Here is a 22,975-nt window from a genome sequence, read left to right as displayed (position 1 = left end):
GTCGCTTGTTAGGCTCCCCCGAGAGACATTGGACCGGTGGAGCGGCGTCATTTCCTCGGTGGGGTTTCTCTGCCTAGATTGGACGGACCGCGCGCCACCACTGAGCCTCATCGCCGTTCGGGATGAGATTGGGGAAGTGGGGATGCGCGTATGGAGTGTCGGGGTGAGGGGGGGGGGGGGGAGCTTGAGCAGACTTTGCTCTGTTCCCGGGGGGACGTTGTCGTCGTAGTCCCCCACTTCCTCCCTTTACTTTCCCCATTCTCCCGATCTGACCTCTGCGATGCGCAGGTAGGGAGGGCCTTTGGGAACAAGGCTCTGGCAGGGCTACGCAGTCAGGTGGAGAGCAGCACGGTCCGAAATTGCGCTGTACGGCAGCGTCGTTGCCGTTCTAGGAAAGGCCGGAGTTTCTCTTCTTCGAGCCTAGCCGCGAACGAGGCACGTCGTTCTTGGAAATGGGCGTTTTGCAAGCCGTAGGGAAACGGCGACCGAATAGTGTGTCGTCGTTAAAGTAACCTGCCACGTGAGTTAGCGTACGTATCCGGTGACGTGGCTTTTGCAGCAGTTATTACAGTGCCCCGTGTGCAATCTACCATAGGACACATCAAATACAATTTGCCAATAATCTCCTTGCGCTGTAAAGGACAGCCTTAATGACCTCACTAAATGTAGCTCAGGATTTCCACGTTGAGCTGTAACATGTACTTAGACGATAAACGAGTGCTTCTTTTGCGCCCCACTCTACGAAGGTGCTCCTGATCTTTCTGAAAAACATTGGGTTCAAAGAGAAACTTTAATAGCGTGCGGTGTTTTGTGTACGTGTTAAGCGTAGTATATCATTTCTGTATCATTTATGATCGCATTCGTTAAAGCAGCATGGCAAGCGTGCCGCCTTGCAAACTTCTCCAATTTTTATTAAGAACCTCTCTCTCTCTCCCATCCCTGAACAAAAAGGAGAACAAAGAACGACGACATAACTAGAGTCATCTAAGACACCGAACTTCGGGTCGCTGGGCCACCACCCATTGCCTAACAATAACTTGCTTATATGGAAAATATGCAAGACTACTTACTCACGTCCTGAGGTGATCATGTGAAGTTTTCTGCGATAGGTGTCCTTGCTATTAGCTAGACTGCTTATCGTCAAACATAAGATTCGACTAGGTAAGCGACCGCCCTGTTCTTTCAACATACTGCTGCCTGACCGCCTGACCGGACCGCTTCCTAGGAGTCACGTCACTGTGTTAGCATATTCGCAGGTTTTGTGCTACTATCAATCTTCTTGCCGGCTCGTCCGATAGCCATTTCGCAAGCCAACCACTGCAGATGAACGAGCAGTAACCACACAGAGGAAACATCACTGTCACTTTGTGCACCTTTCTCTAGCAACATGGTAAGCCCTTACCTTCAACTATACCTTCTTCGGTCGCATAGCACCTAACTTGGTACGTTGCTTTAGTCCTTTTCAGGATTATATATGTGTGCTACTTAATATGTACTTAATAATACTTAATACTTAATACTTAATATGTGCCACTCCGATTTAATGTCTGAGGCATGCAGAACTGTGTGAATGGGCTTTAGGTGCATTACTGCTTCAAGCTTTCGTGAAAATTCTCCATCAATTTGGTCTATGTCGTTGTGTTGTCACAGAAGACAAAAGGCAACCATCAAGTACCTCTCGATCACCGCGAGTTGACACAAAAATAGAGGATGCAGCCTCAACAAGTCCACGTAACATCCTCTGGCCAGTTAAAACGATTTTCGTTTTTATGACAAGAATAGTAAGGAGACGGTTACGTTCTCCATTTACAAGAGGTATTCAAATAAGTAATGGTGTTTTCACGTTCACAATATGCCAATCGGTAATAAGAGAGGGTTGCAAAAAAGATCCTGAGCAGGCTTCGGGTCTTAGGAGGACAAACGGAACATTTTTCAACATACCAAACCAGGACCAAATTGATGCAAACGTTAGCTTAATTCCTCCAATCTCACACTGTTGACATCTGCAGACGAGTTGCAGACTTCACCTACACTGATTTGGCCTGACCGATTAAGCCTTCCAGTTAGCTGGAACAATGGCCGTTCCCTGCGTTCGGCCCATTTTACCGGGCAGCGCGTCAACGGGAAACCATGCAGTTCATCGGAGTCTCATCTTGGCCCGGCAGCCTCCCTTCTCTTCAGTGTAGTGCGCGAAAACGGGGCTTACTTATTGAAAGAATGAAAGAAAGCCAGCCATAAAAAGCACCAGCAAAGCAATCCCCTCCTTCATCCACGGGCATTTTCAATGCAAGTGCGAGGCTTCAAAGAACGGCACGCACGCTGAAACCTGCCCGCACTTTACCCGGCCTCTTTTCCCGTCCATCCCCTTCTACCCAGCTCTTTCCCCGTATGTCACCCTTATCTCGGAGAGTGCCATCGCTTTGTTTTAGCGTGTTTGTCCAAACAGGGGAGTGTTTTTCCCTGCGGAAGATGGGTGTCGCGTGAGAACGGGAACAAGAAAAGGGGGCAAACTGTTCCCTAAAGGGCCACGTGCCGGATTCTCTTTGTCCCTTTTGTTGGTTGCCCCGTCCCATTTCGTTCTTGTTTCTGTGGGGAAGAACTAACGCACAAATATAGGGACGCAGCAGTGAGCAACTGACAAAGCGGCCGAGCCTGGACGGGGGTGGGAGCGAAGGGAACGCTTTGAAAACGATGCCGGGCGCTTTAGGGAAGAAAAGGAAACACGGGAAGAAAAGATACAATCGCAGCAGAAACGAGCCAAGGAGGAGAACGAATCCCGGTAATCGGTTGTAAATGAGCCGCGGTATTTGATCAGTTCACTCCCAGTTTCGAAAGCCGGTTTAGAGTGCGGATCGAACTTTGGGCTTCAAGGTTGGCTGTGCCTGCCGTCCTTCAATCGCGGAGTTTCCTCCGTGCCTGAAAACAGAACTTCAGTTAACATTGCAGTCTTTCACGTTGTTCTTTGCTTATGTTTGCTTTCTAAACTATGGGATAGCTCCCCATCGGGACAGCATTCAAAGTGAGCTTAGTTTAGTTAATGCAATTCACCGAAGTGCACCCCTTGCGCCTCACAGAATCGGTTAAAAATAAAAATAACCTTCATCGTTTAATTTCTTCTGCGTTCGACTTTTCTTGTTTCCTAATTACTCATGACGAGCTGTGAAGAGGACCGCGGAGTTGTGTTCCATCGGTGCTGAGCAAAGTGCGTGTTTGCGTTATCAAAATAACTACCAAGAAATTTCTGTTTTGTTAATCCGCCGCCAACACCAGCAAAATGCGTACGGATGCGGTTCGGTCTGGCGCCTTATTCTCGCCGCCCTATGCAAAGTTCATTGTTGACATTCAATAGACAAGTGACAATTTTTTTTCTAGACCGCAGATATATAGCGCAAACAGGATATAAGGGAAGCTGAAATTTCGCATCTCCGCCGTGTTCGCCGACTCCACCTTACGCCACCACTTACGGGATCCATGTTTGAAGTTGTTCTTTCCCATGTGACGCTTGTTCTTCCTTGTTGTTGTTGTTGTTGTTTTCCTGAGTGGCCGTGGCACATACCCACAGTGGGGGATTGGCCAAGAATCGGGTGGTTCAATTAGGTGCACAAAAAGAATTATGATAACAAGGGAGTAAACAATTTGAGCGGTGGAGTTTAAAAGCAAACGTTTTGTGTTTGGAGAAAGAAGGAAATAATCAGATGAATCTTCTTCGTCCTCGTCTTGCCTTCGTGCTGCTTTTTCAAGCATGAACTTTTACCAACTATCGCAGCTGCCCATCCTAACTACTGATTCTAAAATCATGCAACAGGACGAAAACGATGCTGAGGTACACGAAACAGGTAGTGTGTCCCGCTAATGTGCGTTTACATTGTCCTGGTGCAAGCACTACCATTTTATTTGGCATTTTCGTCATGCTCGCAGCAATTTTCCCAGCAAAGCCTTGTTGGCAAAGTCGTCACATTGCTCTCTGTTATAGCATAGCGATATTACGTTCTAGATAACTAACTACTCACAGTACTTTCTTCGATGAACGTTTGCCGTGCACTTCATACTTGAACAGAAAGCATGGCTTGTTTCCGCACCTGCGTTTTCTTTTTTTAAATTTTAGGTTGGATCTTTCACTATGGCTGAGCCACTACGAAGTTGTGCTGCTGAGCACGAGGTCGCAGGTTCGTCTCCCCGCCGCGGTGACCGCATTTCTGACTGGGGAGAAGCGCAAAATTCTCATCTATGTCAAGCACTGGGTGCATCAGTACATCAAAATTAATCGGCAGCCGTTAACGACGGTGTTTCTCAGGTTCGCTGTGTTGCTCTGATGCAATAAAGGAATCAATCAATCAATCAACCAATCAATCAATCAATCAATCAATCAATCAATCAATCAATCAATCAATCAATCAATCAATCATATTTCATATAGGCCCTCTTCTCCTAACGCCTGGTGCAATCAAGCCCGGTGATGCATTTGCAAGAGCAAGAGAAAGAGAGATACAGAAAGAAATGACATCGTGGCAAGAAAGGTGGACAAGTCACGAGTGAGATCACAGTTCCGGGGTATTGCTCCATGCTGGGTTAAACCGAGATAAAGGGCACGCATGGAAGGGTAGGAGAGAACGAGTGGCGATAATCAAGAAATGGAAGAAACGGACGTAGAGTCTAGCGCGTAATAATCGTCTGCAATAGGACAGTCACATTAGATTCCCATAAGATGGTATTCATATCCATATGACTAGAGCAAGAGCGCGCTATAACGGGCTAGTATCCGGGAAATGTGCGGTTATATATTGGATTGGATTAGGGGGTTTAACGTGCCAATATCAAGATTTGATTATGAGGCACGCCGTAGTGGGGGACTGCGGATTAATTTTGACCATCGGGGGATCTTTAACGTGGCCCCCAATGCACGGGACACTTCTGTTTTTGCATTTCGCCCCCATCGAAATGCGGCCGCCGAGGCCTGAATTTCATCCTGCGACCTTCTGCTTAGCAGAGCGACACCATAGCCGCTAAGCCACCACGGCAGGTACGGATATATATAAACGTGGTGGACGCATTTAAACTAGAACAATAACACGATAAAAGAGCAGTGCTATAATGCGGCATGAAATGTAGGCTAGTGCATTGGTGCATCCTGGGAATTGCCGATATGACGTGGCTACCTGTCGAAGTGCCCACTATACAATCATTATTTAGTTACTTTACTAATTATTTTGTGCTCGAAAATAAAGAGCAGTGTCAAAGAAGACGACGACAGCTGTGTGACGTCTCTTCGTGGTGGGTGTACTGTCTGATGACTTGATTAAACCTCAATGCCTCCCACAATGTAAAAAACTAATAAATAAATAAATAAACAAACAAATAAATAAATAAGTAAATAAATAAATAAATAAATAAATTTACTCTGTTGGTGTTCCACTCGAGCGCAATATTGAAAACGAGACATTTCTTTAGCTCAACTCCATTCCTATTCGGCAAAGTTTTGTTTAACTACGCTACTTCAACGTTTTCAGTTTGCCTTTGGCGCCGCTAAATGATTTAATCCGGCACTCTTCGGCAATATCTATATTATTACAGTTCCGTCTCATTTCTCGTCCAACTTGCTTTACTTGTAAAAGGCAGCAGTCCCTGCTCTTTTATTCAGCGCGCCCATCGCCATCTTCGTGGTGTGATTCGGGGATTAACAATGCACTGCCTCTGAAAAGCGGTCTCCTAATTGTTCCCCTCGGGCCGAGGGGGGGCGGGGGGGAGGAGAGGGGGAAAGAGAGAATTTCAATCTAATTTACGGATTCCATTGACGGCAACACTCGCTTTTTCGAGGCGACAACAACTTTGGCTCGAGACAAGGACGTGGCAGATGTAATAGCACGCCGCTTAAGGCTCACTTTCCTCTTTTTTATTTATTCGTTTTTTTTTGCTTCACTATCGCTTTTATATACTTCTTACGGCTTGCTACTTTTCTTCTTTCGCTCGACAGCGCCCAAGACACCATTTCACATGATGCAAAATTAGAACACGTTGGGCATGAAGTATGTTTTGGGCATGAAGAAAGCATACACTCGAACAAAAACCATGCAATTGTTTTGAGTGCTAATCTATCAGTAGAATAAATAATAAATTAGTAATTGGTTTCGTGAACCACCCACAACAACCCACATATTGCTCTAACGTATCAGAACAACGCTTAAATCATTCCTGTGGGATATGTGCCGGAATGAGACACCGTGACTGACTTAGTGTTAGCTCTTTTGTGTCTAGTGTCTGTGTGTGTGCGTGCGTGTGCGTGTGCGTGTGTGTGTGCGTGCGTGTGCGTGCGCGCGCGTGTGCGCGCGCGCGCGCATGTGTGTGTGTGTGTGTGTGTGTGTGTGTGTGTGTGTGTGTGTGTGTGTGTGTGTTTGTGTGTGTGTGCGCGTGTGTGCGTGCGTGCGTGTATGTGTGTGTGTGTGTGTGTGTGTGTTTGTGTTGGTTTTGTTCTTATCTCACTACATTTGCTTCATCCCTCAACACCTCAGCTGGAATAGCATGCCAGACTTACTGCTAGGCTAACCTCTACGGGCATAACTCTCTCTCTCTTTCTCTGGCTCTCTCTCTAATAAGGCTACTAAAAGCCATGAGGATACTTTTGCGCGCCTAAATCTGAATTTAATGTTGCAGAATTGAGCGTATCACATAAATGAGTTACACTGGGCTATGTGGGGTTGACTCGCATAGCTTGCCTTACTGAATATACGAGCAGGTAAAATGAATTCTCCAGCCCTCCCCATGACAAATTAGTATAGTGACTTAGAATCACATACCTTGTATGAGGCAACGTGTATAACGCATCTGTCTGATCAGTTCGTTACTCGCTGCTCCGGGAATTCTCGTAAGGTTGCGTAATGCCCGGCTGGTTTTCACAGTTCTCGCTAACTTACTCGTAAGCGTCCATTCCTTGTGCGTGATTGCATTTTTCGAAAATTTTTAAGTGCGAATGTGTGCAGCAGAACAAATGACTGCTTATTCCGCCTTCTGCTGCAATTTCCTTATGGTGTTGTCTCCCAAAAGTTCTTTTTTTATACAGCTGGGTTTTTCTATATTTCGCGTTGGCCGAACTGCCGTGCAACCAGAAGAACTACAACTTCTCTCCGGACGTCACCTGCACGCAACAGGGACCGTGCTTCTACCTGCCTGTTTCTAACCTAAGCTAACGACACCAACCACCGGCTACAACACGTTAAATTACGGAAGAAACAAGATTAACTTTGCCGCGAAGGACTGATTCGAAGTCTGCAGGAGAGCTCGCAACTGCATTGCATCACATGACGTGCTCTCATCATCATCATCATCATCATCATCATCATCATCATCATTTATTGTTTCTTGAAGTAGACCCCTTTCCGGGTATTACATCCGCAGATGATCTCAGCCGTAAAGCAAACGTGTGGCCTTATACACACACCCCACACGATATCACGCGCCTTCCTCTCAGCCCTGCCCTTGCGACCAGAGCTTGGAGCGGTGGCTAAACCCGACTCATTATTTTTGTCACGTGCAGCCGCCTGGCGCCTCTCGAGCTAGTCGACGTTTCTATCCTATCGGCGTCGCAGAAAGCGGAGAAAACTGTACCACCGAAAGCGCTTTGATTGATCGTTCGCGGACCTTGTCATTACTACAGGCAAGGGTCTCCGGTTCGTTGCAGCAATAACGAGTAGCAGAACATCGCGTGGCGAACGATGAACCAATGTTTGGTCTGCTCCACCCGTAGTAGCTTTTCTTGTCTTCTGCCGTTTTTCATCCTCGCGGTGCTTACGAAAACGTGACATAGTGTGGTAAGAAACAAAAAAAAAGGGGGGGGGGGGTCTACTGTACCGTGCTATGGCGTAAATCTGTCGCTAAGAACCAGAAAGTGCAAGTTTTGCCCTGTGTATTATTTTTGTGTCTAGTCCTCATTCAGCGCTGATTATATTTCGGCAGCCTGTGCAGAGGCATAACCGACCTTTCGTTTCGTCACTGACCCTTCCACGAGGTTTCGCCTGCTTACCAGTCCCCGTACCTATGATGGCTCGTTGGTGACATCTAATGGCAGTGTCGCCACATGACGAATGGTCGCCCGCCGACAATAGCCAGACGTTTTCGCTCTTTTCCCCTTTTTGCCCTCTGCCCTTTTCGTCCACTGCGGACAGAATTCGTACTTCTATTTTATTTTCCTTGTCATTCGCCTAAAGAGTGAGACAAAAGAAAGGAAAGGCCGGAATAATTCGGTCTCCTCCGCTCTCATGTGGAGCAGGGCGAAGAGACGCAGAAAAATAGGAAAGAAGTCGAGAGAGAGAAAGAGAGAGAGAGAGAAAAGCTCACGCACACAATCATAGCTGCTCGCCGCACAGGACAATAGTGAAAGCTTTGCAGTACTAGAGTAACTTGCGAAGACTTGTCGTCGGTAGGAATCGCAACAATGTATTCGCAGTATTCTGCTGCGGCAACATGAAAAGGTGGTGTTCCGAAATTATTTGTTTTGACAATGTTATGTCATCAGCACCACCTAGCGCAGTCGCGAGCAGTTGTCTTTGTATGCACTATAAAGCGATTACCTGAACTCACGCTCCAACGACGAAGGTCATCACCACGAATTTCAAGAGCTCTCAGTTCAGAACACTGACGGCTGCAGAAATTGCAGCCCTTCGTATTGCAGTGGCATTTTGTTTGCTGCGAACAACCGCCGAACAACCGACGCAACAACCGAAGGCCGTAATGCAATGCTTCCTATCAGCATTATATGGCGCGGAGTGCGTGAACAATTGTTGTTTTGAGACCATACATACTCGTAGAGAAGCCATTTCGTGGTTATCGACTGTGAACGTACCAGTACTGCTGCCCGATTAGGCCACGAAGAACACCAGCATAAAGCTCTTTTTTTTTTCAGGACAGACGACACAAGAAACTTGCGCATATTTTGACGTTACTGCACGGTATCTGAATGGAGCACTTCAGTCGCAGCCGACTGCATTGTACCTTATGCCTTCGATTTTAATCAAGACTACTCCATAATAAATCAAGCCTTTTGTATGGGGTAACAGCTTAGACTACAGAGAACGCGAATGCGTTTTGCATAGGGTGGCGCAGTCACCACAGCCTGTCACCACTGTGGTGATGAGAAAATAATATTTCATATTCTATGCCTATGCCCATTGTACTGTGCCTAGAGTAACCCGTACAACGCCCTGACTCCTGCTTATCTTCGGAGAACTCTTGCACCTTATTCGCCATCTAAGCGCACAATGTGGGGCCGCAGTGACAAATAACGCTTTAAAATTCGCACTTTAAGAGGCCTAAAAATACCTTCAAACATTCATTTGTGAACATACAGTGTATCCCCTATACGTCTTCAGAGTTTCAAACAGAAATGTTAAGCCGTTTTCTTGAAGGCGTTTTAATTACAAGCGATTGAAATTTGTATCGAAACTGTTCGAAAGAATCAGCTTCGCTAGAATACGGTTGTCATTGTCTAAGTTCGCACATATCGGAGTTTCTCTTTCTTTTTCTTCTTTTACCAAAAACGCGCATAATTATTCCACACACGGACTCCAAGCTTTGACCACACATTAAAGTTCAAAGGCAAACAACGTTCCCTAGGAAGAAGCGAGAGCGATACTGGAGTTCCCCAAGTTTATTTATTTAATCAGGTTTCCTTACAGGTTCCGTCAGGAACATTGAGTGAGGGGTATGCTTGAATCAAATACAAGTTTAACAGCAGCAACGCACTATCAAACAATGCAATGTTTATTTAGTCTGCAAGACTCGGCAGTAGCTTGTATATTTGACGTGCAACTTTACAGATTCGCGCAGCTAAAGCTTCAGCGCCGCTATCCTTCACTACTCTGGTTTCGCATGTTTATCCGCCTCCCATAGTATAGGGCGACAAACTAAACGTGCGTCTGGTTAGTCTGCCTGCACTTCCTTCCTTCTCTCGCACTTCCCGCCTCACTGCAATATCTTCAACGGCTCTCTCAGTGAATGGTCGTCGACACTTGAAGCGGTCGCTTTGTAACGGTCATTCCGCACCGCCATCTCAGTCACAACAGTCTCGCCGTTAGAAGCGTGACAGCTGCAGAGTGCATTCCCTGCAGCTTGCTTCTTCCGTGCGCACGAGCAACAACAACAGACGACACATCGCAGAAAAATGAGCAGAAGGATAGGTTGCCTCTGCAGCCAGAAGACTGTGTGCCTGCGGCACTATTGTTGGCTGTGGCTCGGCTTGGCGCGACCACGTTTGCAGCACGCTTGGCTGCGCCGGCGCCCGGAAGTCCCGAGGCTGCAACGGTTGGCTGTTCGCCTTGGCTGAACTTCGCACATCACTTGCCTCCTTCAGCCCGGCTTGGATTTCGTCTTCCACCCCTCCGCTCTCTGTCCCGACTCCAGTCTGCTTGGTGTAAGCTCCCGCCGCTGCTCTTGCTTGTGCTTCCTCTAGTCTTTCGTTTTGAACCATTCTCTCAGCGTCACTACAGTCCGTTTCTCTTCTTTTTTCGTCTGTGTTCTGAAGATCCACTTGATCTTTGCGAGAATATTCAGTGACAGGGCTTTGTGGCCAGGAACTCGTGAGCGAGACATGTGATACATAAAAAACCGGGGGGAGGGGGAAGGGGCGTGCGTTAGTGCAACGACCATGTCTGAACGCCTGTGCCAAAGAAAGATATGGCAATAAAATGATGGAAAGGCGCAGCGTAAAGTGCAGTGCATTTTTGTGAAATCTTGATTCAGAAGTGCGCTGGAGCAACTTTGCAAAGTGCTGTTGGTGGTAAACTATCTCACCTAGTGGAAAACCAGTCGAAACACGTGGGTTTGACTTCGAGCGATGTTCGTTGAGTCCCGACTGGAGCGTTATTCAGGAAGGTCCGTATTTTAATTTTTCAAAGAAGTATAAAGCATCGCATCTGGTTGAAGTTGAACAATATACGCCCCGCACGACATGCTCCTTATCCTCCAGGTGCAGTTGTGAAAGCCAAGAAAAAAGACAAGAGAAATAAATTTTTTGACGTGGTCAGATATGTAGCCTATATCTGACCACGTCAAGAGCATGCACCTACAGTTAGATACGGGACAAAATTTATTTTGCTTGGAACTACAGAGAGAGAGATTGAAATGAGAGAAAGGCAGGTAGGTTTATCGTAGGTGCCATAACGCCGAAGCTGGGAATTTTTCCTACTCCCTTTACCCCTTTCCCCAGCACAGGGTAGCCAGCCGGTACTTACACTTGCTAACCTCCCTGTCTTTCCTCCTCTTTGGCTCTCTCTCTCTCTCTCTCTAGGAATTTTTCTGGGGTCACAAACACATTATCACCGCTTTCACAGTGTGGATAAAAACACATCGCGTGTCCCAACAGATGTCAAAATTGTGGAATACAAACTTGGCCTTCTAACGGTGCCTTAGGGAGGCTGACGACGTAGTACAGTGGCCTGAAAAAAAATGCTGTAACGGCGCCTGAATGAGCTGTAACACTGGAAGAGATTGAATTGCATAAACACCGTCATGCTGATACGAAGCTTCGTTTCATGGCTGCGATAAGAATAGAAGGACGCCAACGGAGACTCGCAGCACGTGATCACGGCAAAATCTGACAGGGGCCGGTGTGACTGCATCAAGTGCACGCTAATTGATTAGGGTGCAGCGTTAACGCAACGGTCACGTTGAAGTACCGTTGCGGCGGAGAGGAAACAGAACAACCAAACTTTGCCCACGTGTGCCACAAAAGAAAGAAGGTGAAAGGAAGAACGAATGAGCGAAACAGATAATGAATCAATAAAGGAATGAGAAAGAAACAGCGATAATGAAGGAACGACTGCGCAATAAGTACGTGGCTGTTTTCAGCACCTGTCGCTAAGAGGTCCCGTTGCATGAGGTTGCAGCCAGCGGACCCGAGTCGTAAACATTCGAGGGCTGCATTGCACCACTGAATCAACGTACGAGTAGGCGCAGGTAGGTTAATGTCTACGACAAGAATCGAGAAAAAGAACGGGTGGGGGACATCAAGGAGAGAACTGTTGGAAGCGATAAGTGCAGAAACACGGGACGCAATGGTAAGGGGGGGCCGTGTGGCGACCGAATTGGAGTACGTAATCTCAGAGCCTGCCAAGACGCAGCAGCATGGACCTAGGGGGAAAGCGGGAAAAGGGAAAAGCGGGAAAAGACCTAGGGGAAAACTCTTATGGGACGCAACCTGAAAAAGTACAGGTAGAAAGCAAAAAGTAATGAGAGCTAAAGTTGAAAGTAAAGCAAAAAACAAAAAGACTGAAGGGGGAGGAAATGGATAGCGATGACGGTCTCGGAATGGTTGCGTGACGGAGTGCCGGCCGGGGCCATCAAGTGGGGAACGCGCCGTATGTAAAAAAGGGAAAGCTCAGAAAGGCTAAGGTAGAAGTCCTCCCTTCGGAAAACGGAAAAGAAAAGGAAATAGATGGAAAACGTTGCTGAAAAGAGGACAAATGGGGAAAGAAGGGGCGAGGGAAGGTCGGCGCTCAGAAAACGATTGCGCGAAGCTGCTCCTGAAATATAAATTTGGCCCGCGGGAAAGACGGGAGGAGCATAGTGGTAGTTATATGGGGTCGGAACGTGCTTCGGGTACGGGGGCAAGGGTGTGCGGGCTTGCGGGACTAAAATTGGGAGGGATGGGGAATCCTGTTGCGTGGTGCGGCCGCCACGGCTGTGGCCATGAAGAGACCGTTTTTTTCTTTGCTTTTAGCGCTTCGAAGCGGTTCCTCCGAGAGGGCGATGAGTAGCTATAAGACTGAAGGGAAAGGAAAAAAGAACGTTGGGAAGTGCATCGCTTCCCCAAAGTAGGCGGTGTCGGTGAAAATGGGGAAACGCTCCGAGGAGAGAACTTGGGAAACAAAGGGACGAAGAAACTCATGCACCCCACTCGAACCCGTGGTCTGGGCCTTCCTGCCTCGACGTTGGTTTTTGGTGCCGACGGCTTCGGGATGGCGGCCTGAAGCCATGCTGATGGACCATGGATTATTAAACGCGCTCCACTCAGCTCGGCGCTTCAACCCCTACTCCCGAATTCGTGTACTTTCAATCATTCTTCCGCTCTTTCTCTCCTTAAGTCAATGAACTTAATCACCTGTTGGAGAGCAGAAAATTGCTTTTCGGGGTTTCTTTTTCGCTTGGCCGTGGCGCACCGAGGGCGGCTTCGTGACCAGGGTGCTGAATGAGCATTGTGCGCCTGCTGTTGTGGGCTCTGGTTTCGCGAGTCTCACGCATCGTGGCATATGTTCATTATAGCAGGGCATACCATGCCAGATTGATGAACTCTAACGGACGATGTGTGTGTGCTGTGCTATGTGCTCTCTCTCTCTCTCCCTTCCCCATCTTTCATCGCCCCATCCCTCCCCCATGTGTAGGGTAGCAAACCGGTTAAGCTAAACTGGTTAACCTCCCTGCCTTTCCTTTTCCACTTTTTCCTTGCTTCCTTCCTTCCTTCCTTACATAGCAGGGCTTACAACAGGATTTAAAGGCTTGTTTTCATCACTAAAGGAGAAGCGACTTAATACATGACGACTATTTGGGGATCAATTTAGCAGCACCAGCCAAACGGTGAAACAGCGCTTTCAAATACAGAACGGTTCTTTCCAATGTTGAGGGATGATAGAAAGAAGATAGCGAAGACGCCGTAGTTTGGTGAGGAAGAAATAGCAACAGAAGTGTTCAAGCGTCCTTAACCGAGGTGTATCTGTCAGCGTTGAATCGATTTTCTTTTTCGTCTTGTTTTGGCGGGCTAGATCTTAGCACGCCCAGCGGTGGCGGCTGTGTGCTCACTTATTCAATTCAGTTGTAGCTCAGTCTTAAAGCGAAGCTTTCTGGGAAAGACCTTGCAGGTTTCGCTACTGTCTTGTAGAACAGCTAACAGACGGGACAGCACTCGTATAACGAATCAGCCTTATATGTAGCCGCATCTGTACAGATATCTGTACCTACAGATATGGCGGTGGCCAGCTCCGTTCTCTGTGGAATGACGCAGTGAAACAGAAAACGCTACCTGAATAACCTTAGTACAACGGATGTATGCCTTCAACTGCATAATACATCGATTAATGAAGATCTTTTACATGCCTAAGCATTTATATGCTTATCCAACGAGAAAACCGTTCGTGCGTCCCTCCGTCACGTAAGACGATCGCTTTCAAGATACAGACTCACATGTCTGGCTTCAACGCTAAGTAAATGCTGAGCACGAGGTCGCGGGATCGAATCCCGGCCACGGCGGCCGCATTTCGATGGGCGCGAAATGCGAAAACACCCGTGTACTTAGATTTAGGTGCACGTTAAAGAACCCCAGGTGGTCGAAATTTCCGGAGTCCTCCACTACGGCGTGCCTCATAATCAGAAAGTGGTTTTGGCACGTAAAACCCCATAATCTTTTTTTTAAACGCTAAGTAAACGGCGATAACACAGTGAGCGGAGCTATCAGCACTCGGCAAACTCTGTCAGCATCGCGGATCGCTTTCAGGATACGGTTCCAACGGCCGTGCCATATGCAGCCATATGGCACTGAAGTACGGTTGATCACGGTTCGTAAGGGTTCGACGCGGACGCACAAGGCGCTAAAGTGCGACAACGGCTTATAATGATCAGAACGTCGTCAACGCACCTGGCGCCACCACCTGCAGTTAGTTTGCTTGCTTCATCGATTCACCTTGCGCCGCCGCCTGCAGCAGTTCCTTGGCGCTGCAGCACTGCCGCTTGTACTGACCGGATCAAGTTTCATAAGGGTGATAATGACACCGGGATGCGTGTAGATGAGCAAATGGCGCAATGCTTACGCATATATATATATATATATATATATATATATATATATATATATATATATATATATATATATATACATATATCCCCCGGGGTTGTCGCGCCTACTTGGTCGCCTTCTCCCTGAGACAAGCGGGGCTGATCCTGGATGTCGTGCAACATTAAACAGGACAGCTATAGCTCATTGGCTTGGCAACTGCGCTGAATGTCGTACGGAGATAGCGCGGTTACTGCCACGTCATTGGTCTCTGGATGCGGTCGTAAGGCCACGTTGTGCTTTTAGTGTAGGTTTTTCTGCCTCAACTAACTTTGAAGACACGCGAGTTGATAAGCTATTTTTGGCTACGTGGAATTATTGCAATTTAGCATTCATGGCTAAATCCTGAAACCTACTTGAAACCATGTTTCGCCTTCCGCATTGCCTGAGATTAACGCCCCAGGGACAAGCTCAACTGTGCGTATAGAGTATACCCGTAGGCAACATCTTCACGTCTTCAGGCTCGACGTCATTCAAGCCCGAAGTTTTTGAAGTTCATTATTATTATAGCACTTGGCTTGCAGCTCGATAAGTATGAAAATGATCAAACTTACTGAGAGTTCCGTCGGTTATTTCATTCATACTCAATAGTTTCTTCACTTGAGGGGCATCGTGAACTGTTTCTAGTCTGGAGATTAGAAATAAGATTATGTGTAGTAATCCTACCGCAACCAGTGACTATCGCTACCATGGTTTCAAATGCGGAAGGCCACGACAGGTGGCAGAACAGGGCAAACATTATTGAGTGCTTTCGAGACTACACCTATGATGACTGAAAACGAAACGCAGAAATGCATGCGCATACGTTATACATATATGTACAATATATGTGGACTGTTGTTAACTGCGGGTTAATGATAATCAGTCGGCAAACATCATGAGCACTTCATTTGCACAAAGAGCTGGGCAAGCATTCGCGGGAAATGAGTATGAGAAACATCATTTGTTTAATTGCACAAATTATTCACCGCAGAACTTCCGCAGAACTGATTTGCCGGCGCATTCACCATCGAGCCTGCTCTGCTGATTTACATAAAACATCAGACATGGTTTACAAAGTTCGCTATTAAAAAGTTCACAAATAGACAGTTATTTTTCTTTACCGGCGCATAAAAGTTTGACACGGGGCTTCTTCCTTTCTTTTTTTTTTCCCCGAGCTATTCGACGTTACTCGATTGGGGCAACAAGCGAAGCATGCTGAAAGTCGCAATTCATTTCGACTCTTCCGTTGTCCTTACGGGGCTCTTTCCGACGACCGATTTTAATCCGCCCGGCACAGTTTTCCAACTGCAACGAGACCGTGCTCTGTACAGCGCTCCCCTAGCGCAATAAATTGGCGCACTCACGCGTAACAAAGCTGCAGGGGGGGGGGGGGCGGGGGAGGGAGGGGGCTAAGCGTACTCTCAGCCGGTAGAGCGTTCCGGTCTATGTTGAAATTGCGCCAAAGTTTGGAAAGGCGGAGAGGATTTACACTCGCGTGGAGCATGCGCACAAAACATTCCTCGTTACTTCCACTCCGTACCTGACTTTACGCGCTGCTACTTCGCTTTTCATTACTCATTCTGCAGATTTTAATCCCGCTTCGTGCAGTCACGGGAGCGAAGTGAGGCAGCCTAACTATACACTGCAGTTAGTTTCGGTGCTTGAGTGATTTGTTTCGTGATACTTCAAACTGTTGCCATCTTCTGTTGCCGGTCTTTTCTAAAACATTCGGATCGTCCAAAAATTTGCAAGAAAGGAAATCAGAAACATGAGAAAAAACGCACGCATAGCACAAAAGAACAAGGCTGTAGCACCGATGCGCTTGAACACAGAGGATAATTGTAGCGGGCCCGACAAGACTCCAAATACAATGCGCACGCAAGTGTTCAATCCAAAAAAACAAGCAAATTCAAGAAAATAAATGAATGAACAAAAACGAGTTTCAATCACTTATGCAGGGAAGCGTTGAAACCACTGCACCAGACATACAGAATTGGGGAACTAAAGTCATATCATATTGCGAATATAGTATATATAAACACCTTTTACTTTTGGTCGCTCAATACAGTTTCTGTCCGCATCTCTTTGTATGATTCTTCTGTTTATTCAGCGGTTAAATGCCCGGTGATCGTATATATATTTCGACAGCCCATCTGATGGCACGTCTCTGGCCAGCCTCCCTGCAATTTCCTCTTTGCCTCTCTTTCTTATTTGATGATAATGGTGACGTCCCGACTGGAAATTTAGGAAATAGACGTTCTGCTCAATCGGCCCAGCAGTGGAGCCCGGGCCTTCTGCTGCTCACACCGTCATCGTCATGCATTTGTGGTCATACCGCCGTCGAGATGACGCAACGTCGCTCCTTCATCATTATCATTCCTTCTTCATTTAATCATCCCCATGTCATGGTCGTTATTATGCTGTCGTCATACCGTCGCTGTCCTGCCATCGTGACCGCTTCCTTGTGATTCTGTCGCAGTCATCATCCCATTCATCATCATCCCAGTCACACCGCAGTCTCGATTATTTTTTTTTTCGTCATACAGATGTCGTCATGCTTTAGTGCTTGTTCCATCGTAGTCATTTCATCGTCATCGTGCGTGGTAACTGCATGTTGGAGCACCACAAGTTCTGTCGAACGAGACGTTACCTCATGAAAATGTGTCCAACGAAGTCGTGTGCTCCATATTTGCAAATGGTCGCTAAACGAATTAGCTTTTTTTGGGAACACCGATGGAAGCTCCGCTGACACTAATCCCCACATCACGTGGTATTCGGGCACGTTTCCTTTTTTTTCTTTAATTGGTGTATACTCGTTACCCCACCACCTTTATTTTTTTATTGATATGATATAAGGTGATCTTGGCGCGCAGTTTAAGGCACCGGCTACTCCTCATCTCTTGAGTGGTTCCGTCATACATCGTACAGGGTCCAAGGTTACATATCAAATAGTCTTTTCTCACAAGCATCAGGACTTATCATACAACGTTTCCACAGGAAGACTATGACGTAAGGAATGCATGGTACATACAATATACAATGTAAATGTCTCCACGCTTATGTAGATGGAAGTCTCAAAAGTACAAAAGATATTCTCGCCTAATAACACATTGTCTAGTCAGCGGGTGGTACATACATCGTGTAAATGCATTATCACATGCAGTCACAACAGAACAGTCAACATAACATAATTCACAAACTCATCCTCCCCTTCCCCCACGGCCTCTCTATACCTGTCGATTCGCGCCACTGCTTGACTGGTTTCAAGACAAACTCGCTCTTCAGAAGAACTAGCGTGGTCGTCAGATGCAGACAATCTACGCACATCCCACAGCCGAAAGCTCACAAACCAAACAAATGGCGGATGCCTGCTGCCAGCGTGCCCACCACGGCCAACCGAGATCGCCTTCTGCCTACATCTCGGAAAATATTTCAGCTTGGCAAACATGCAATGCAAAGGTGGGACGTATGAGAGTCAACTGAAATGGCTGTGTCGGTCACCGATAACTTTTCGTGCGGTGTTCTATGTTTCATACGCAAGAAAACGGAAATAAACAGAATTATTCATTAATACGGATGGCGTTCACCGCATCACTCGCCCGTGCGCTAAAGCATGCACTCCGCGGTTCTCCTGGTGGCCACCGACGCATTAGGCGATAGCTCATCATCATCTGTCTGCCTCACTGCAGACGCAGCACGCCGCTCAAAGCAAAGGCAAGGAAGCACGTCCATCCTATGCTTTTGAAAATGCGGTGAGCGCCGTTTGAGCTGTCGGCTTTTTTGTAGGCAACCTCAATTGTCTCTGCTGTGTCCTGGCACCATTCTAAATATTCCTTATTTCTTTCCCGTTTGCCGTTATATTAAAGGGAGCAACAGTTAGAGTGGAGCGTGAAGACTCAACAAACGGAGGTCCGCGTACAGCTGGTTTCAGTTGTTGTTGTTGTTGTTGTTGTTGTTGGCTCAAAACGTGACTCGTACGCATGAGAGGGATTGGCCACACTGGATTGGTGGTAATTGTGCTGTGTTAGCGCAGTGGTTGGCCCGCATCGGAATGAGTCATTCACAGTGTTTTTACAAAAACATGAACAGCGGAAGCAATAAGGGACAGTGGAAGATAACGAAAACAAGCGCTTGCTGTCAACTAATGTTTAATTTTGGAATGACAGTGGCTATATAATTATATATGACGGTACAGGTTTCCTTTGCAGCTTCTTAGGTTCAAGTGGATGACAAACGATCCATTTCATACATGACTATATGTATTTTACCTTTTCCCTTGTAGGTTGTGCTGTTCACTTTTCTGTAAAACGCACCGATACAACATTCCCTTAACCGAGAAGATGCTGCGCGTGGCGACAGCTACAAACTGACTCATTCCGGTGTCTCTTTTACTTTTGCCTTTCAGCTACGCACAATGTTCCTCATACTGTCCCTATTGTGGAGCAAAGCCCACACTATATCACTGCAACTGGGAATGCACACACCCTCTGCGCTACTCCCCTATTCCGTCACCTTCCTCCTGGCAGACTTGGACCCGCAGACCAGCTTAAACCCCCAAGAGCAGCCACGGCTGATTGAGCGGGCACGCGGAGTGGCGCGAGCCAATGGAGCCCTGAACTAAGGGCTCCATCCTAAGAGGAAGTCGGCCCACCTCATCAACAGTAAACATTCTCTCTCTCTACTGTATAGAATAACCAAGTCATCTTCATTCGCACGTGACCTTAAAAAAAGGCTAACAGTGGACTCGAGAGAACGTTGCAGAATCGGACGCTTTCCGCGCATGCTGGAAATTAAGTTTGTTGAAGGAAAAGTTATTAATACCGTTTTATGACGCAAGGCCTACAACGGCCAAAGAGCGCCAGTAACGCTGTTTAGTAGTGCGGTAGAATGTTAAAAACATGACTGCGGGTATAATGGGTTGCGATGCCTGTGATGTGCTGCGGTGGTTGTAAAGGCCTAAAAAATTAGAAACACTGGTCTTCCATTTCTTGAGGAATTTGAGAATGATCGTGTAGGGTTTGGAGATAGAAATAGCACTTTCCGGCAATCTGCACAGCAGCTTCTTTGTGGCAAGGACGTATAGAAGCCAGAATGTTCGCTTCATGTTCTCAACAGAGTGGGGAAGGTGAATTTAAAAGCGTAAGATATATTCTTCAGAACGTCCACATCATTAAGGTAATTTAACAGGCGGTTGAGGAGGAACATTGCCTCAGCAAGTAGGAAAAACCCAGGGTGCATAGGTGACTTGTTGCGGTAAAGTTCAGGAAAGAATGTTTTTTTTTTTCGCGAAGCTTCCATGCCAGGACATTGTATAAGGACACGTATGACTGTGAGTTGACTTCCACATCTGACGCAGACCGGTGGATCAATAGCGGTTAGCAAGAACGAATGTGTTGCATGCATGTAAGTCCTATCCTCAGTCTCGACACGATTACTTCCTCCTGTCTGTGCCGATGTGCAGGTGGTTATGTAACGTAGGGTTGAATTATGTGAAGTTTGTTATTACTTTCTTTGTCCCAAGCTTTTCGCCATGTGCAACGCAGTTTTCCTCGAAAAACAGGTTCTATGTCTTCATATGGCACGTAACTTACATGTATATGGGCCCTTAGAGCTGCCAAAGCCGCATTTGCGTCTGCCGCTTCATAACCAGGTATACTAGTATGGCCAGGTATCCAGCAAATTATAATGCGTAGCACTCTTTTGCAGGCTAGAGATGAGCAGCTGAAGACAGTGCTTATCATTGGATTCTTTCTCTATTTTCTAGATGTATTGACGGGACTACACCTAAGGCGTCTGTATATATTAACGATTGATAGATTCGTTTTATTGCTATTTTTTAACTGCAAGAATACAGCAAGAGCTTCAGCAGTGAATACACTTGTGCCTTTGTTTAGTCTTAAATGGGCTACAAAATCTGGACCTAATGCAGCACAAGATGTTGTTTCAGCAGAATTATGAAGCATCAATGTAAAATTTTGGGCACTTTGGGTACTCTGTAATGATCAAAAGTGTTGTCGTAAAGCTTCTTGAGGTGCATGCCTTCTGTTTGTTTCTCTGAACCAGAAGTCATATTGTATCGGGCTAGACTCCCATGGTGCTGCTAAATCGTTAGTGTTGTGCGGGTGAACGTCCGACAGCAATATGTTGTTTTCTTGACGTAGCGACAGAGCTTTCAGTGGAAATCGCGTCGTTAACATTGGCCGCGTTGCAAAGAGGGCTTGCGCTTCTGTGCTCTTGATAATTTTGCAACACGGGTATTTTTGGTTGGAGTTAAGTACGTACATAAAACTACGATACTCCCGTTGTCGGTCTACTACTAAGTGCAAACTTGCAGCAGCACTAGTACGGAATGTACCTAGGGCTAGCCACATGCCAAGGTTGTGTACGGGATCGAGAATTTTTAAAGCAGAACGTGCAGCTGACTGGAACATGATGTTCCCGTAATCAGTGCGCATTTCATCAGACTGTTACAGAGCGAGAGCAGGCATTTCTTGTCAGTTCCCCGCGACTGGTGCGAAATAATTTTAACGATGTTTACAGTGCTTAGACATTTGAGTTTTAGATATTCTTACATGTTGCACAAACGTGAGTTTATCATACAATATAACACCAAGAAATTTATCTTCCTTTTTTGCACTAAGCGCATACCCATTCATCGTGTTTGGTTCAGGTTGTATGCCTCTTTTCCGTGAATATAGCATGCATATCATCTTTCCTTCGTTAAAGCGAAAGCCATTCTTTTCAATGGAAAAAGTTGTGATGATAGTAGCTCTACTGAAGGAGAGCATAAACAGTTTGAAATAAGCAAACGAACAAACAAAATTTATGACGGGGCGCCTCGATTAAGGCGAACACAAGAGAACGCAGGCATGTGTCGTATATTTCGCAGGATTGCTGCATTTTGCTTGACGCTTACGTGAGCTTGAACTTTCTCGCAGGAGAAAAATGAAGCGCCGTCTAAGCTGATTGCGCCACACCTTGTCGTTGAGCCGTAACAGATGCAAGGAGTTCCTACACTCTTTCGAGCGCCGATCCCTGGCGGTTTGTGTGATAGCTTTGCGAAACCGCTAGCCTCCTCTGCTGGGAACGGTCGTCACGCAGTTCCATTTTCATTTACCGTCAGTGCGGAGTTCTCAATGTGGAATTAACCTCGTTCCCATCTCGCAGGATTCAATGAGCCCAGTTTAATTGAATCAGCGGGGCTGTAGGCTACTGACCGCTTTTAGTATTCAGCAGTAGCACTCCCACATGCGCGGCTCTACTTTGTTGCTGCTTCCTCTTCGTCCGTTCCCGTTAGCGTGCGCGTATTCGCGAGAAGAAAAAGTGGCCGAACGGAGGCGTTGGCCAAAGTGCCCATCTGGCAGTTTGACTTGTTGGCCCGCCGCATGGCATCCATTCCTCTTGTCTTTCTTCCTCCAGGCTACCTGTGCGCCAGCTGCCCGGGACATAAAGAACTTCGAGCACGCTGGGACTTAAACGCACATTTGCGTGTCTCTACTACTGTACTGTCAGGTCAAGCTTTTCCATCGCGTATTCTGTAAACAATCGCTTTCATGAATGCGGTTTTGTACCTACTACTTTGTCGGTTCTGGTAATAATACCGTATACCAAACAATATGCAAAAGAAAAGAAACCGACAGTAATGTATCACTGATCCACTTGTGAGGCGTCGCCCGTGCCATCAATCTCTGGTGTCCGTTGTAACCCTGCGGTGAACTGTTTGGTTCATTCATGTTTCGTTTACAAGCTAAAAAAAAAATCCGTGATCATTTGTTCGGTAAATAATCGCCGTGTCGACGTTAGCTGTCCGAACTAAGGTGCGTCATATAGCGCGTCGACACGAAAGTGGTGCGTGAGACGGTGCTATCAGTCTAACGCGAAATGTCAGTTTGTTCGCGGAGTTTCCCGTTTGTTGTTCAGTACACGAATTTCCTGTAGATGCTTGCGGGTTACCCAATGTGTTCCGCCGTCTTGACGTCGAACACGGCAGTGTAGACTTGGCAGAACCTTTTTTTTTTAATATTCAGTATCAAGGTCATTTTGCTCATTGCTCTCGGCAGATGCTATCTCGTCGCAGAAATGCAGAGTAGGCGCTAACAGAATTACATGTACACGCACCCGAAAGAGAGCTGACACACGAGGGGCGTTGTGTGAGCGAAGGATTCGTTTTGATCTTAGTGGAAA

The 22,975-nt window shown here is 46.7% G+C and overlaps 1 protein-coding gene across 3 annotated transcripts in view; it reads right to left on the bottom strand.

Annotated features, from left to right (window-relative positions):
- The window catches only part of LOC135912699 (uncharacterized), a 347,304-nt gene that overhangs the window by 43,226 nt on the left and 281,103 nt on the right, over positions 1–22,975 (bottom strand). The gene's annotated exons all lie outside the window — the stretch shown is intronic.

This window comes from Dermacentor albipictus, chromosome 9, assembly GCF_038994185.2.
Source record: "Dermacentor albipictus isolate Rhodes 1998 colony chromosome 9, USDA_Dalb.pri_finalv2, whole genome shotgun sequence".
In the NCBI taxonomy this organism is placed as follows: Eukaryota; Metazoa; Arthropoda; class Arachnida; order Ixodida; family Ixodidae; genus Dermacentor; species Dermacentor albipictus.
Note: the sequence above shows the minus strand (reverse complement) of the source record. Positions and strands in the feature narration are given on the sequence as shown.